We start from the raw sequence: 16,834 nt of genomic DNA on the forward strand, positions 1-16,834 counted from the left end.
AATCTTAGAATTGATAACTAAATAAGTTTATGTTTCTCGTGATGTGGTTTTCCATGAATTTCATTTGCCATTCCATATTTTATCCACGTTTGATGCAAAATTATATTTAGATTCGATTTTCTTACCATCAACTACTTCAATTGACTCTCCTATTTTGACACCATTACTCCTTTTATTCCATCTACAAACAGTGGTTCTAACTCTTCTCCTAGTGATCATGCTAACCTTGATAATCATAACTCTCTGGTTTATTCTCCATCTATAATATCACTTACTGATAGTTCTAATAAATCATCACCAACTCCACCTGGATATGTTCGTACTTCTACTAGACATAGATTTCCACCTTCTTATTTGCAAGATTTTCATTATCACATTGCTACCACATCTACACCTTCACATAATTGTCATTTTGTTTCTTCTGCAAATTTTTCTTCAGTTCATAAAGCTCACATTTCTCAGCTTTGTAATATCACTGAACCAACTACTTACTCTGAGGCTTGAAAAGATTTTGTTTGGATCGATGCCATGAATAATGAATTACAGGCTCTTGATTCTAATTATACTTGGGATCTCGTACCACTTCCTCCGGATAAGAAGTCAATTGGCTGCAAATGGGTCTATAAAGTAAAGTTTAAATCAGATGGTTCTCTTGAACGATGTAACACACGTCTCGTCGCCAAGGGCTTTATTTAAAAACTTGGTATTGATTATCAAGAAACCTTTTCCCATGTCAATAAAAAAATTAAAGTTCGTTGTTTAATTGCTCTTGCTGCTAGTTGATAATGGAAAGTCTTTTGCTAGACGTTAATAACTCCTTCCTTCATGGGGATTTAAAGAAAGAGGTGTACATGTGTCCTCCTCCTGGTTTGAACGTTCCATTGCATCTTGTATGCAGACTTATTAAGTCTATTTACGGGCTTAAACAAGCATCTTGCAAATGGTTTTCTAAATTGGTTCTTGAGCTCTTGCTAATCAGCAGTTTGTTCAACTCGAAAAATGACTGCAGCCTCTTCATCAAACACAATGGTTCTTTAGTTACAATAATGGTTGTTTATGTCGATTACATAATCATTACAGATGATGATCTTGCCTCTATCCAGACCATTAAATCTCATCTTCATCAGGTTTTTTGTATTAAAGATTTGGGCATCTTGCATTATTTTCTTGGGGTAGAGGTGGGTTATTATGCCAATGGTGTTACACTTAGTCCGATTAAGTTCACTAATGAGTTGTTAAATGAATGTCCTTTTCCTCTTCCTACCAAAGCCTCCACTCCGTTGCTTTTGAACTTAAAACTCACTTCTGAAGATGGTTCTTTAATGTCTAATCCTGAAATTTATCGTTCCTTAATTCGCAAATTAAACTATCTCACAAACCCTACCAAAATTTATGTTATGCAGTTCAAGTCCTTAGTCAGTTCATGTCTCATCCAAGAACTGTTCATCTCAGTGCTTTGCTTCACACTCTTAAGTATTTGTCTACTTCTCCCAATCATGGCATACTTCTTAAAGCTTTCGCTTCTTTAACACTTTAGGCTTATACGGATGGTGACTGGGCTGCTTGTCCCATGTCTCAACGATCTGTCATAGGTTACATTCTTTTGTTTAGAAACTCGCCCGTTGCATGGAAATCTAAGAAACATGCCGTTATTTCCCGTTCCTCCTCCGAATCAGAGTACCGTGCCATGGCCTCTGCTGCAGCTGAAGTGACTTGGACTGTGCAATTACTTGAGGAACTTGGGGTTTCTAATCTTAAACCAACTACTCTCTACTGTGACAATAAATTTGCCATTCATATTGTCAAAATCCCGGTATTCTATGAAAGGACAAAACATATAGATATTGGTTGTCACTTTACTCGTGACAAAGTTCTTGAATGACTCTTACAGCTCACATATTTGCCCGCTACAAACCACCTTGCTGATGTCTTTACTAAAGTCTTGCCTTCACCCCAGATCTGCACTTCGTTTCTAAGTTGGGCATGTATTTTACGCCTCCCAACTTGCGGGGTATTGATATTACTGATGTTGTTATATCATCTAACATCACTTCACTTGCACATCACTATAAACCCCATTCTATTTATAAAAATGTAACAAACTCTTTGTGTTAGTTAGCCTGGATCCGGCTGTAAATACACCATATAGGATCTTGTATATAAGTATTAGTCAAGAGCATTAGTTCTCTATAACCGAATCTTTACAATCTGTAATCTTCTTAATAAGAATACTACCCTGCATAGTTCATTTTGATTCAAGCAATAAACACAATTTTTGCTATTCGTTTTGTTGATTGTTTATGAATTGAAGTTGTGATTCAGAGAAGTAACAATTTCACTTTTACTTTTTGTTGGACGGATAGGTTGGATCAAAATTTATAATTTATGAATCAAAATTTAAGTACAAATTTATTCTCCACTGAAATTGTACGCCGAAATCGTCCCCCAAACAAATATAAATTTCATGATCACTTGGCAAAAGAAATAATTATATATATATTCCTGATTAACTGTTCTTAACTTAACAATTTGCTTGGCATATTTTTGTTTCATATACTCAAATGCTAAATACAAAATCAACTGTAATATATATTTTTTTGTCATGATGTTTTAAATTCGTGTTTAGTATAAAATTAAATGCAAATATAATAAGAGATTAAGAATCTTAAGTTAGATCTTAGGATATTTTTTCCTAAGATAGCAAGAAAAGTGTGTAAAAAATGAATCTTGTTAAATATTACTCCCCCATCCCAATATACTTGTTCAGTTTAGTTAGATCTTAAAATGATTGTTTAAAATAATATAAAATAATAATTATGTAAAACTTTCTGGAATTATTATGTTTCGACTGGGCTCATTATAATATTAAATTTATATTTATAGATTTTTATAGCTAGATTCGACAAATTTAGTCGATATGAGTTCCACTATAATCTTACCTAAAGATTTTAAATGGTTGAATTGTCCAAATTTATAATTCGCCAAAACTAGCTAATATGAGGAGGTTTTAAGGATTTTAGATGATCAGAATATACATATTTATACATATTATATATAATAATTGTCACGTAGGACTTGTCTAGCTAAGGGTTTCTCGGTTCAAGATGCTCTTACTGTTTATGATTCAAAATTGCAGTACAAAACAATTCTCCGCTGAAATTGCAGGCTGGATTTTTTCCGGCTAAAAAAATTAAGTTTTTTCACTTGACAAGAAAATATAGATCTACCGGCAAAATTAATATTCAAGAAAATTAAGCTTATAATAGTATAGTATAGATAACTTTAATAATTTACCTACACAAATTACCCATTAATCATGACAACATTTGCATTACACTCTTTCTTCGGCTAATTCGCTGCACTTCGTTTTTTTCGAAAGGCAAGAATGATTTAACATGGTTCCTATCTAATACTTGCACACTATGCAATCACCATGTTGACGGAGAAATTTGATAATAATAAAGTTTGAGATTTTTCATCGAAATCAAGATCTTTGACGGTGGTTTTTCGTCGAAAAATCAAGCGGTGTGTGTGGTGATTGTGTGTGAATTGGTGGCTCAGATTGATCAGGGTTAGTGGCGTCTCTTTATCAGCTCTCAACTTCCTAGCCCTTTCAATGTGCCTACGTACCCTTTATATAGAGATCAAGCCTGACATAGTTCTTGAGGAACAGGAAACCTAATGGGCTTAGACTTCTTATTCCTAGGCCCGACAGAAATCCTTCCAGAATCCATCTTCCGCTAGCTTTAGGAGTGTCCAACTATGAGGTCTAACCGCGAAGGCTCAAAACTCGTTCGTAATCGTATGACTTCAAAGATAGTACATCTTCCTACGCAAGGATAACAATCCACTACAATCATCTCCCTTGATTTACGAACACATGTATAGCCACGGTTCACCCCAAATACCGGATGCGTCCATGTCCCCCTGAGGATAACCCACCAGATAGCAGAACAGGTGATCTTAAGCTATTGGGTGCAAAGTGTGGGATGACTCTAAAGTTCTCCAACGAGGACACCCGTTGAATGCAAGAACAGAGCTACCAAAGCACAGACCAATATTAACCCCGCATCCCCAACGAGGACACCCGTTAAATACAGGGGGAGGTCTTCAATCATCAGGAATACCCCATGAGGCCTTCAAGCTTTTCACAGACATCCTCCTCCTTGAACGACTTAAGGAGAGAATTCTTCAAAGAGTACCTATAAAAAATATGTTAGTGAAAATAATCTCCATTGCTCTCTCCATGCTTGTTTAGCCCTGAGTTTGTTCTTGTTTTACCTTGTCCTAGATTAAGACGAGTCCAACTATCCTAGTGAATCCAAAATCATGCATCCTCGAAGGCCAGGACGCGTCCTCGCCTTGTGAAATACACACATTCTCCCCTGCATTGCGACCCAAACATGTAGATAGTTCTCATTCTGCATTTTATCCCGTGAGGGCGTGTCCTAGAGCTAGGGCACGTCCCCTCTCCATTAGATGCACCCACTTCCTCTCGCATCACAATCTTACTTCCAAACAACCCATATCATGTATTTCACCCAACGAAGGCGTGTCCTCCATTAGGGCGCGTCCACCTTTCATTCCTTGCGGCCTATAACCTAATCATCCATCCTTTTATCCTAATTTGGTTCCAATTGACCCGTTCTTGACCTGAAATGATCCAATACCAAATTTTGGCTATAACACACTATAAATGACTCTAAGTCTCTAAAAAATTAATGTATCTAAACATATATAAATACCACTGTTAAAACTTGTATAAAATGGACTCCCAGTTAGTCGTCGTTTGTGTCCACCACTGCGCTAATGCATGAGCGTCCCTAGTCTTTTGAGTCTTATACTTATGAATCACTAGAGGCTGTTGGAATCAAGTAATATGTTTTTGTACTATACCCCAATGCACATGATGTGATTATACCTCCCAATGAAATTTGTGTCGCACATTTTCCGATTCTAGATGCACCAATATACTTCATTATCTTCCTGTGCTTAAAGTACGAGATGTACTCCGAACAAAGTCGATAACGTGGATTCACATATCGATAGGGTATCCAATTAGATAACAGGACGAACTGTTTATCATCTGTACGGTGATGGCCCTTTAAGTTAACTGATATTTCAACCTTGAGTGCACTTGCCACGATTCGAGCCCCGTGTTTCAGTATCTTGTTGTTGATTATAAGGTCTAATGTTATTCTTGATGAACTAAATGGTGGATCGAAAAGGTGTGTTTCTAAGTAAAGTCCCATTTTCACCATCTTTCTCACAATTGTTAGTGCAATAACTGAGCCCAAATAATGGCCTGCACTGCCAGCCACAAATTTTCAGCACCAACATCATCTACTGGTTATTTGACGACTTTTAATGCCTTTTCAACTCGGGGATAGTCTTGAAGTTTGTTTTGAAAGCGCGCAACCTCGACATCCAGTATGATGTCTTGGCATAATGTTCCTAGTTGAAGTAATTTTCCTCTCAATGCTAATATAAATCGTGGAGGATGCATTTTGGAATATGTTTTAAAATTTTTGTGGGGATTTGAACTTGTAGATGGATCCATATATTAAATGATCTGTATCATCTTTGATCTTATGATGTAGTTGGAAGTTAAAAGAATTCCATCATATAGGCGCTAGAGCTTGGAGGCCTCCCCGTATATTTTGACGATCTTGCTCCAAAATGTACACGTCATGAACCAAGCTCGTAGCAACTGATGTACGGTGGCATGTGTTATTCTTGAAAAATTATATATAGTACATATTGTTGGATAAAATTAACTAAACGCGCAATAAGGGACAGTTATATAACATAAATTAACAAGACCAGACAAATAAAACCAAATAACGAAACAATCACAAAGGTTGAAATAAGCTATAATCAGCAACTATATTAAAACGAGAAATGAGGAAATCACTTAGCTATATGAAGCTTTATCAAAATTCGAGAACCAGCTGAGTCGCCAAGCCCTCGAGGAGACTTGACTGTTCTTGAAAAGATGATTACCCCACTTATATTGTGATGGGTTGCCGCAATATCACTTCTAGGATAAAACATGTTATATCCGGGATATATCGTGTAATTATTTTTATCAATAAATAAATATTCTGTGATTATTATATGAATTTTGGTAAATTATATGTTAAGTGGTATTTGTGTTTGGATGTGTAAATATTATAGAATTTGAGTGTTTTAATTTTTATATGTCCAAAATAAAATATAAATAATTATGATATTTTTCTATCAATTTTTATGTTGTTATATGATTTTATCAATGATTTATGGATTTAATAAATTATTTTTCCGAGTAATTATAAACTATTTTGTATAATCGGGAACCAACTGATTTCAATCTTTTGTACGTTTTTACAACCCGGAAGTCTCAGGAAAACTCCTTCCTAACCTAATTGTAATATTGCGATCATTTTCCATGTTTTGACTTTTTCGATCCGGAGTACGGTTTTCCTTGTGCGGATCACGACGCAAAATTTTCGATACAAAATTCATTTTGGTAAATCGATAAACCCGTATTTTCGAGAAACAGGATCTTTTTATTAAACTAATATAATTATCATCTCGTAATACGTGTAACTAAAGCGCTGAGACCAAGACCGCAGTACAAAATGTATAGATTTGGATAATTGTCCTAAGATCGGTACCGTTTTGGATCTGTTTTCTCAAATAAACGTATTATTTTATATCCGGCTAGCGGCATACCATATTCCGTAAATATAAATAGCCTCTACCATATTTTATTTTATACATAAAATCATTTGCAGTCAGTTAAATATATAATTTTTCAGAGAAAAACCCTAAATTCATAGTGTTCTTCATAATCAAACCTAGATTTGAAGGCATTACCGATATCCGATTTTGGAGTTCAAGTAACTGAAACGAAGGTATTGAAGAGTACTATCAGAATCAGGGACTTGTGTTAATGCAGAATCAAAGGTTATTTTTCTATTTTTTTATTTAAATTCGAATTATTTTGGGAATAATTATGAATTTTTGAGTTTTGATGTTGTTTGTGTGATTTGATGCTTGCATGTTGTAGATAATTTCATCCTGATCATTTTTGTATATCATATGCTTGATTTGGAGTTCAATAACATGCTCAAAATTGTGTTTGATTCTCGAAATTAGTAATTAGGGTTTATAATTGGTTTGAATGTTTTGCAATTGAAATTTGGGGGTTTCTTCCCCAGGGGTTATTGGATTGATTTGTTTGCATCATTAGATAGATCGTGTAGAGAGCAATCGATTGAGCTAGGTGGCATGATCAGACGATAACCGGAAGGCCATGATCGGAAAATTTGGCGGCGGTGGCGGAACCTTCCGTCGAAATTTCCGGTTGATTTAGGAATTGTTTGATTGTTTGGTTGCTACAAATAGATTCTTGCATGTATATGGAGTTACCCTGCTAATTTGGAGCCGTTCTGGACTGTATTTGTGGTCGCCGGAAAAGTTAGGACCACCGTTAATGGCGTCCGTCCGGTAACCGGCGACGGAGACGACCAAATTGCATAATAGCCCCTGTAGTTTGCCCAGATTTGCTGTTTAGTCCCTTCGGTTTTTAAACCTTATAAAAATGGATTTCTGTTTATACAAATTTTATAAATAATATTTTGTTTATATTTAATTTCAGAAATTCGTTTTTAATTATTAAAAATTCCAAAAATTTTATAAATAATATTTTAATTCTGAATTTTTTTTTTAATTCTAAAAAATATGAATTATTTAATTAATAATTTTAGTTAATAATTAATTAATTAATTGGTCAATTAATTTTAATATTAATTGATTAATTGATTTAATTAGTTATTAATTAATTTTAATTGATTATTTAATTAGATTTAATTATTTCTTTCGATTCAAAAATTTCGAAAATGGTTTCGAGCTTTTAAATATTATTTTAAATTATTTTCAAGGCTCGATTAATTGTTTATAAATGATTAATTGTTTATAAATGATTCAATGGCCCGTTTTAATTCCGAAAAATGTCTAAAAATTCGTATTAAATATCCGAAAAATCATTTTAACATCACAGCTTCTTTGGAAAAATATTTTCATCAAATATCTTACGTGTTATGTGCTATATGTGAACTGATTAATGTGTTATATGCGTATATGAGCATTGTCTAACTGTTTTAATCGTAACTTTCAATGCGTAAATCGTATTTGGGTGAAACGAAGGGTAGATGAAGCCTTATGTCGTCTAGGGAACGATTAGAATAATGTGATATTGATAGGAGAGAGAAAGGGGAAGCGACACGTGTCACCATCTCAAATGACGACACGAATCCCTACGCCAGTTGTCCAACAACTGTCATGTGTTCAAACACATGATCGTTGAAAGGCATGCGAGGCGAGGAACGCGAGGCGGTTTGGTGAGACCTCGTGGGCTCACACTTTCGTGGCCATAAAAAGCTAATGCTGGAAAAATTCCTAGCCGCAAGATGCGACCAGGAATTTTAGGGGGTAGTTGTTATGTCCGCTTTTGGTCATGGGCCCTAAACAGGTCCCCATGGGTGCATTGAATAGCTGGACTCTCATGTGTGGGCTAGAATCATGGATTAATGTGACTTGGGCCAGCACATGCGGGCTGGGCTCGTGACATGCGAGCTGGGCTCATGACATGCGAGTTGAGCTCACACTTGTAAGGTAGGCTCACACTTGCCATCTGGTGTCCACACGCGAGGTGGGCTTAGGTGTCCACACGCGAGGTGGACTCAGGTGACTTCACGCGAGATGGGCTCAGGTGACAGCACTCGAGCTGGGCTCGGTTGCCCACACGCGGGCTGGGCTCAGGTGCCCATACGCGGGATGGGCCCATGAGCCCACATCTTGTCAAAACAAAGGTAACATTGTAGTACTTTGCGTGCAACATGAAAAGTGACTCATGGATGACTGAGTTGCTCGTAGATTTCGGGGCTGACACGGGTTATTCCTACAATTACGGGTTATTGCTCGTAGATCTTAACTAACTTTCCAAGCCACTTAACACCAATTAATCAAAGAACAATCTCGAACAATCTCGAGCTCAATTCGTTAAGGGTTCGGTTCGGATCAGTTAGTTAAGGTCTCGAACTCGAACACAAAAATATGTTCGTTAAAAAAACGAGCCCGTGTCGACTTTTTGGCATGTTCGGCTCGAACACGTCTCGGCTCGGTTCTGCTCGAGATCGACTTGAAAAAAATTCAAGAAAAATATTTTAATTTTATACATCGGATTATTTAGATTTTTTATAAATATTTCTCAATTATTGAACCTTACAAATGTCAAGATATATATTTTAGTAATCTGAAAAAATGTTTCAGATAATTTTTTTTATTTAATTTGATATTCTAATCATTAAAAAGTAATTTTACTACTACTCGTAACTAGTATTTATTCACAGTTTGGTGTTTTGATTTTTCTTAAAACTATTTATAAATGATCCAACAATACGGATGTCAAGATCTATATATCTGAGTTATATAATAAAAATTTTAGGAAAAATAAATATCTTTGGTTTAGTTGACTAGTACTTCTTAATAGTGTTTAGTCATATATTGATATTTTGATTTTTTAAAAATATTTATGAATGATCCAACCGTATAGATGTTAATATATATATATATATAGGGTCTTACTCCATTGAGAACTTTTTTTTGGTGAGATATGAGATTTAATATCAACCATAAAATTTTAAATATATTTTTAATCTAGCCCATTCATTTTAAGTCTCATCATCTTCTCTAACCATCATCTCTTCCATCTTCTTCTTTCTACTTACCACCCACCATTACCTCCAACCACTGGCAACCACCATTTCCGGCCACCACCACCACTGATGACCACCACTACCTCCGGCGATCACCAGAAAATCACCACCGACAAAAATAAAATCACTACCGTCAAATCAAAGATCACCACCGGAATACAAAAAATCACCACCAGATAATGAAAAATCACCGACGGAAAAGGAAAATCACAGCATACATCCAGGAGAATTTAATATCATGGTTAAATCTAAGCCACCCATTTATTTTTATTATCCATCTTTAGTTTACACCATCATCTATCTTATCTGCAACCTGCACCACCCAACCACCCATCTGGCCGACAACAACCATGACCTGCTGCGACAACCACCCCTGACCATCACCTATAATCAACACTGTTAAAAAAAAATCACCGCGATAAAAAAAATCATTAAAGTTCAACCACCACAATCACTGCCCTGCAAATACCTCTTGCCACCCTCCGACCACCACAATAAAACAAATCACTACTGTTAAAAAAAATCACCATAATTAAAATATGAATCACTATAATCAAATTAAATTAATCACCAAACTATAACCATTATCTTTTACCACCACCTAAAAATCATCCAATATCATACCGAAATTATCATATTTAAATACAAATCACCACAATTGATTAGAAATTTTTATCCAAAAACCAACCGATTCTTTGGATGAATAGATCGTATACATCTGAGAGAAGGTGATAGAGAAGACGACGGCAGATTCTGACCTGAATTCAGTTTTGAAGATGGGAGAGAGAGGGGACGGGGGCTGGGTCGGTGGTTGATGGTGATGGCGAGGGAAGGAAAGAGAGAGATGATGGAGTTGATAATTATTAGAAAATATGGTGGGTGGAGGAAGATGGAAGAGGACGTAAGGGATAAAGACTGTGAAAGGGAGAGAGAGATGTGGAGGGGATAAACATATGTGATTGAAGATTAAAGCCGGAGGGGAAGAACAGTGTCACCGACGGCAAAAAGCGGTGGTACAAGGATTGAGGGATGAAATGAGAAGATGATTACTGTAAGTAGGTGGTTGGGAGAGAAAAATACGTAAGGCTGTGATTAAAAGGTGTATACAAAATAGAGGGCTGAGATTGGATCTCAGTTCTTATTTTATTTGTTCTCATTTGAGTAACTCCCTATATATATATATACACTTTAGTGATAAGACAAAATTTTCAGAAAAAATAAATTTATTTTAGTTGTTATTTTATCTCGGTCATGGATCATCTAGGTCTTTGATACGTTCTTGCACCCGCACATACGGTTTTAGGGGGATCTGGTCGAAAGACCGGCCGGCACCCACCCGATCTACCCCTGAATTAACCAGGATCAACCCCAGCTTTAATTAGGCCATCTCTGACAGTGGAGATTTAGCAGTATTTTCTTATGATGATCTCGTCGAGTTTTAAAAATATTTATGAATATCCAACCATATGTATGTCAAGATCTATATATTTTAGTGACATGACAAAATTTTCATAAAAAAATAAATTTATTTTGTTTGTTATTTTAGTTGATTAGTTTGATCATGACTTCTTATTAATGTTTAGTCTCATATTGATGTTTCAATTTTTTTTAAATATTCATGAATGATCTAACCGTACGAATGTCAAAATATGTACTTCCTCTGTCCCATCCAATTATATACTTTTTTTCAATGTTCGACATGTATCTTAAGGTGAAATAAAAAACATACTTCCATGGTTTATTTTTAAAATTTTACTTTTTTGTATTAAACTTTAAATATCAAATTTTTATTTAGAAAAAAAGAAGTTAAAATAATTTATGCAAGTATGTTATAAATGAGCGCTAAAATGCGTGTCGGCTCCCCGTCCCCCAATGTATACTTTCTAGTTGGACAAAGGGAGTATATTTTAGTGATATGATCAAATTTTTAGAAGAACATAAATATATTTGATTTGCTATTTAATAGTCAACCACTAAAATGTCCGTTTAAAATGTCAAATCTGTCACAATTGTCATTATTTGCGACAAACAAAATTCGTCTAAAATATCTGTGTAAAAAATTCTTATTCCGTCAAATATTCTAATTCGAACATATGTTGTAAGTGGATCCATAATGGTGAAATATACAGAGTAATTTAAGAAAAAAATAAATAAATAATCTCTGCCGCAAAAGTTCATTTTTTTTGTCACAAAAATTCATATAATCCCCAAAACTTATGACAGACAGTTTGTCGCAAAGTTGTGACCGATTCGGTTAGATTTTTTTTTTAAATTTATGTCAGAATTTGTGACAAGGTTGGTTGTTAAGTTGTGGCTATATCATTTCCAGCGACTGCGACAACATCCATACTAGTTTGCGAACTTAAGAAAATATGATCCTCCTTGCAATTTAAACCTTGCCATCATACAGAGGCTTCAAAACTATACATCTGTTATTCCTAGTGGACTAACAATGAGATTTACAGAAGGGGGGTTGAATGTAAATCTCAAAACTTTTTCTAGTTTTGAGCAGTTTCAAAGGCTATGTGTTTAAGACAAACAAGTATATGAATTGCTTTAAGCTAATACAGACAGATATATATTCAAACACTAATGTAAAGAACACAACAGACCTTAAAAACTTTTCTGGTGGATTGTTGTTCCACCAGAGATGGTATTTCAGAAAATCTGTGATTCAAGAAGTTGATCACAGCTGCGTCCTAGTACAAACTAGATAATTTTTCTCTCAAGATTTTTCTAAACAGCTCTGGAAAAATTCTTTTCTAATTACTAGCTGCTACTTGGTTTATATATTACCAAGTTTACAAGTGAAGACAAAGATAAAAAGTACAATAATAAAATAAGTTCTCCACTTGTTTCTTCTCCATTTTACTCCAGTGTATTGTTGACTATTGCCTCTTTATACTAGAGTAGAACGGCTGCTTTTTCTGATATTCCTGAAATAGGCTACCACATCTCAGTTGTCTCTGTCAACCCATGTGCCTCTGTTTGTAGGTACAACTACCACTTGTCAACTGCTATTTAACAGAACATCCGTTGAAGCCTTCATCCGTTGATGGCTTTATCCGTTGATGTGTTAGCAGTTGAAGCTCTATCCTTTGATGCACTCATCCGTTGAAGGATGTTATCCGTTGAAGCTTTAGAGACATCCGTTGAAGCTTTGTTTCTCATCCGTTGAAGGTCTTTAAGTTATCCGTTGACACCATTTCATTTATACAAAATTACAAGGCATGAAATATTTACAATTGGTCTTCCTATCTGCATATCCTCTAGTAGTCAACATGACTTATAATTTCCCTCAACATTTAAGAATTATATCTCAAATTCAGAGACTGAAATATGCTACAACACTAGACTTATTTCTAAGTAAAGCTACACCATCAACGGATAGCCAAAATGGTCTTATCCGTTGAGGCTACAAACACTAGATTTCTACTTAAGTGTTTTGTTAAACATATCATCAAACTAATGCACATATATTACTAACAATCTCCCCCTATTTATGTCTATAAGAATTGTAGACATAAATTCAAGGTTAACTTGATGATAACAAAACACTTAACAAATATATGAACTGAAACTAAGTAGAAATTTAAAAGTGCTGCAAAAGTGTATGTACTAGAAGGTAATTGAAGATTTACAGTATTTCCAAGGGTGCTCCTCTAGCCTGAGCAAATTATCTTTTTCTTCTTTGTTCCCTGGTTTTCTTTCCTAGCCCTTTGTCATTTTCCTCAATTTGGAGTTGGAGTTGTCTGAAGAATTCAGCTTCATCTTCATCACTGATATCCAACTTAGATTGCATTTCTTTGAGAGTTTCATTGCTGGCAATCTTGAGTTGGTCTTCAAGTCTGAAAAATCTTCTGACTCCTTTATCATCTCTGAATTCCATCAACCAATGAGGTGATTTGTGAATTGTAGTTCCCCTTTCTTGAATGAGTAAGGTTCTGGGCAAAGCATTGGGCTCCCTCCAAGTTTTCCTTATGTTGGCAATCTTGTTGAGAATTTCAGTCTTGGCAGTCCTGGTAAAGCCAGAATCCTTTTGTATGGCTGAAAAGACTCTGATCAAGGTAGAATAGCCTTCATTCAGAATCCTGTAGAGAGGCCATGTTCTTTCCCCAGCTCCTTTGTATCTGAACACCAATCTCTCTGGTAGCTGTCTGTAGGCAGCAATTCCCCTTACATCCTCCAGCTCATCCAGATAGAGTTCAATGTCTGAAATTTCTTTTATGTCACAGATGTGAACATAATCATCTTTAAAAATGGGTGGCTTAGGGTTAGGTTTATGTTTTTGAGTGAGTTTCTTAGAGTTTAGGGGAGGTGTAGATTTGGATTTTCTTTTCTGTTTCTTTGGTAGTGGAAGAGTGGTTAAAAAAGTAGGCAAATTGATGGTGTCCCAATCAATAGGTTCCTCTTTTGGGATGATTGGTTCTCCATGGATGTTTATAGTGGGATCAGCAACAAAGGGTTCAAGTATGGAAGGTAGAGATTTAGTTTCTTCAGTGTTGTCTTCACTCCTTCTATTTGCCTTGGCCTTTCTTCTGTTTCCCTTCTGCCATTCCTCTTTTTCCTCCATACTTTCACCAAATATACTCCCAAAAACCTCATCTAAGTTTGCAATCTTGTCTTCACCCCTGACTTCAATTCCTTTCTCATTTTCAACTAGACTTGACTTTAGCTTTTGTTCAAGCTTTGCTTGTGCTCTTTTGTCAGCCTTGAGTTTTTCAGCTTCTTTCTTTAATCTTTTGGTTTCTTCCCTCTTGGCTATTGAGAATTTGGGATGTCCTTGCATCACACATATGCTCTTTCCCTCTCTAAAGATAATAGCCATGTTTCTCCTTACTGCCTCATCCATGGTCTCCTTGTGTTTTATGATGCTAGCACCCAAAACTTTATCTTCATCAGGCTTTGGAAGAGGAAAGTCCACTTCTTTCATCTGAGCAAGGTCTAGAGGGTTCTTTGTGGAGTCCTTGCTGGATCTAGTGTTGGGCTTGAGAACCATAGGTTTTAGATTCTTGAAAGAAGTCTCTCCAACCTTATTTCTCCTTTCTGGCTTGTGCTCCATATTGATTGGTTCAACCTTTGTGCTATGTTTCACAGATATTGATTTATCTTGTGTAGAGCCAAACAACTGTTGCATCCTTTCATCAATTCTCCTCCTTTGCTCTTTCACTTGAATTTCAGCTGCTGCTAGCTGGATTAAATCAATTCCATCAGGCTTTCCTTTGATTTGAATGATTGGAGAAGTAGTGATGGCAGGAACTAGCACTTTAGATATTTGGATTTTTGTAGATGGCTCTCCTTCCCCTTCCCTTTTACTCTCCCCCTTTTTGTTATCATCAAGGAGAGGGGTCAAGCCCTGTGCTTTTGCCAGCTGCATAAGTAGATTTGTTTGAGATTGTTGGTTGTAAAGAATGGTGGCCACAGAATCTTCAATAACTTGAACTCTGTCTTCCAATTTGGCCAGCCTCTTTTCAGTATGTGATTCCTTTTTCAATCTCAACAAAATGTCCTGCATTGTACCATAGGGCATGACTGAATCCAATTTTTCAGAATTGTAGGATTTCAAGTCAGCAATATCCTTTCTGAGTTCATCCACACTCAGATTCTGTCTTACTTGTTGCAACTTCATGAGATGCAGTGAGTCCAAGTGAGCTGTAAGGATAGCCTTTGTACCAACATGAGAAGTTTTCTGAATGGCCTGTTTGATAGTACTGATTTATTTGACTAAGGAGACATTGAATTGCCCTGTTGTAGACTCCTTTGTAAAGGCCCATTCAGGTAGATTTGGAATAGAACTAGGGCCTTCATCTCCCCCTAAGTTCATGCTTCCATCAGAAGAAACAAAGTCATCATCATCAGAATTTACTCCAAATTCTTCAAATGACTCACCAGCTGTTGAAGGCATCTTGTTAATAACAGCTTTGTCCCTTTGAAGAGATGCTGATGTATGTACTAGATGTAGTGTCTTTTCTGCCTCCACATTGCCCTGTGCAGCCAATAATTGATAGGCTGAAACAGGATGAGTAAAAGTGTCAGCATCCAAGGAAATGTTATCAATAACAGCTTTGTAATGTTGCTGAAATTGTCTTTCCTTTTCAGCATCATTCACAATCATTGACTCACTAGCAATGGCTGGATCCATCCTTATATCTGTTGTACCTGCCTTTCTCTCATTTTCTCTATGTTCTTGCATCAAGGGCTCCCCCTGGCTCACACAACTCACTCCCTCACCTTCACCTACTAAGGTGGTACTTCTCTCACTTACTTTTGCCATGCTGGAAAAAATAGCATGCATGTTTGAGCTCTCAATCTCTCCTTTTGCCTGTGAGCAACCCAGCCTCTCACTCAAATTGTCACTCCCTTCCCTCAGTCCTAGAAGTGATTGTACAGTAATCAAGTCTTCTACACTTGGAATTGTTTCAGTTGTGTGTGTAGAGACTATCAACGGATGAGGAATAGCCGTTGAAGGTGAAACTGATGGTATCAATGGATAACTGCTGTTAAGCTTATCCGTTGAAGAACAACCACTTCTCAACGGATGAGTGATATCCGTTGAAGAAGGAAAAGAAGTAGAAATTGAAAGTGATATAACTGTTGAATCTGTGTAGATTGATATGAGTTTTGGTGACACAGATCCTTCAATTACATCTGAAAGAATTTGCGGGTGATCCAACAAATCATCTAAAAGATGATGATCACCTGTATTTGAGTGGGGCTCCTCCCTGAGTTGTAAAGAGGGAGAATCAGGAATTGATGGGAATAACATATCCACATCTAGAGATGGTGATGAAGTGTGTGGTGATTGATGTGTGTTAATTGTGAGAGAATGGGGCTGTGACTCCACATTTGTTGGAGCCACATCAAACTGAGTTTGAGAAGGCATAGATACAGATGGATGTATCTGGGCAGTGTGTGCACCCTGTGTAGAAGATTGGGTTCTTGCTCTCTTTCTTCTAATAAAGGCTTTTGTTGGTGAGTGTTTGGCTTTAGTGTCCCTCCCTCGTTTGTTCTGTATTCCTGGTTGGGAACTATTTTCAATAGTTACATCCTTTTGGGAGGATGCAGCTAGGGAT

The sequence above is a fragment of the Apium graveolens genome, chromosome 10 (assembly GCF_009905375.1).
Source record: "Apium graveolens cultivar Ventura chromosome 10, ASM990537v1, whole genome shotgun sequence".
Classification (NCBI taxonomy): domain Eukaryota; kingdom Viridiplantae; phylum Streptophyta; class Magnoliopsida; order Apiales; family Apiaceae; genus Apium; species Apium graveolens.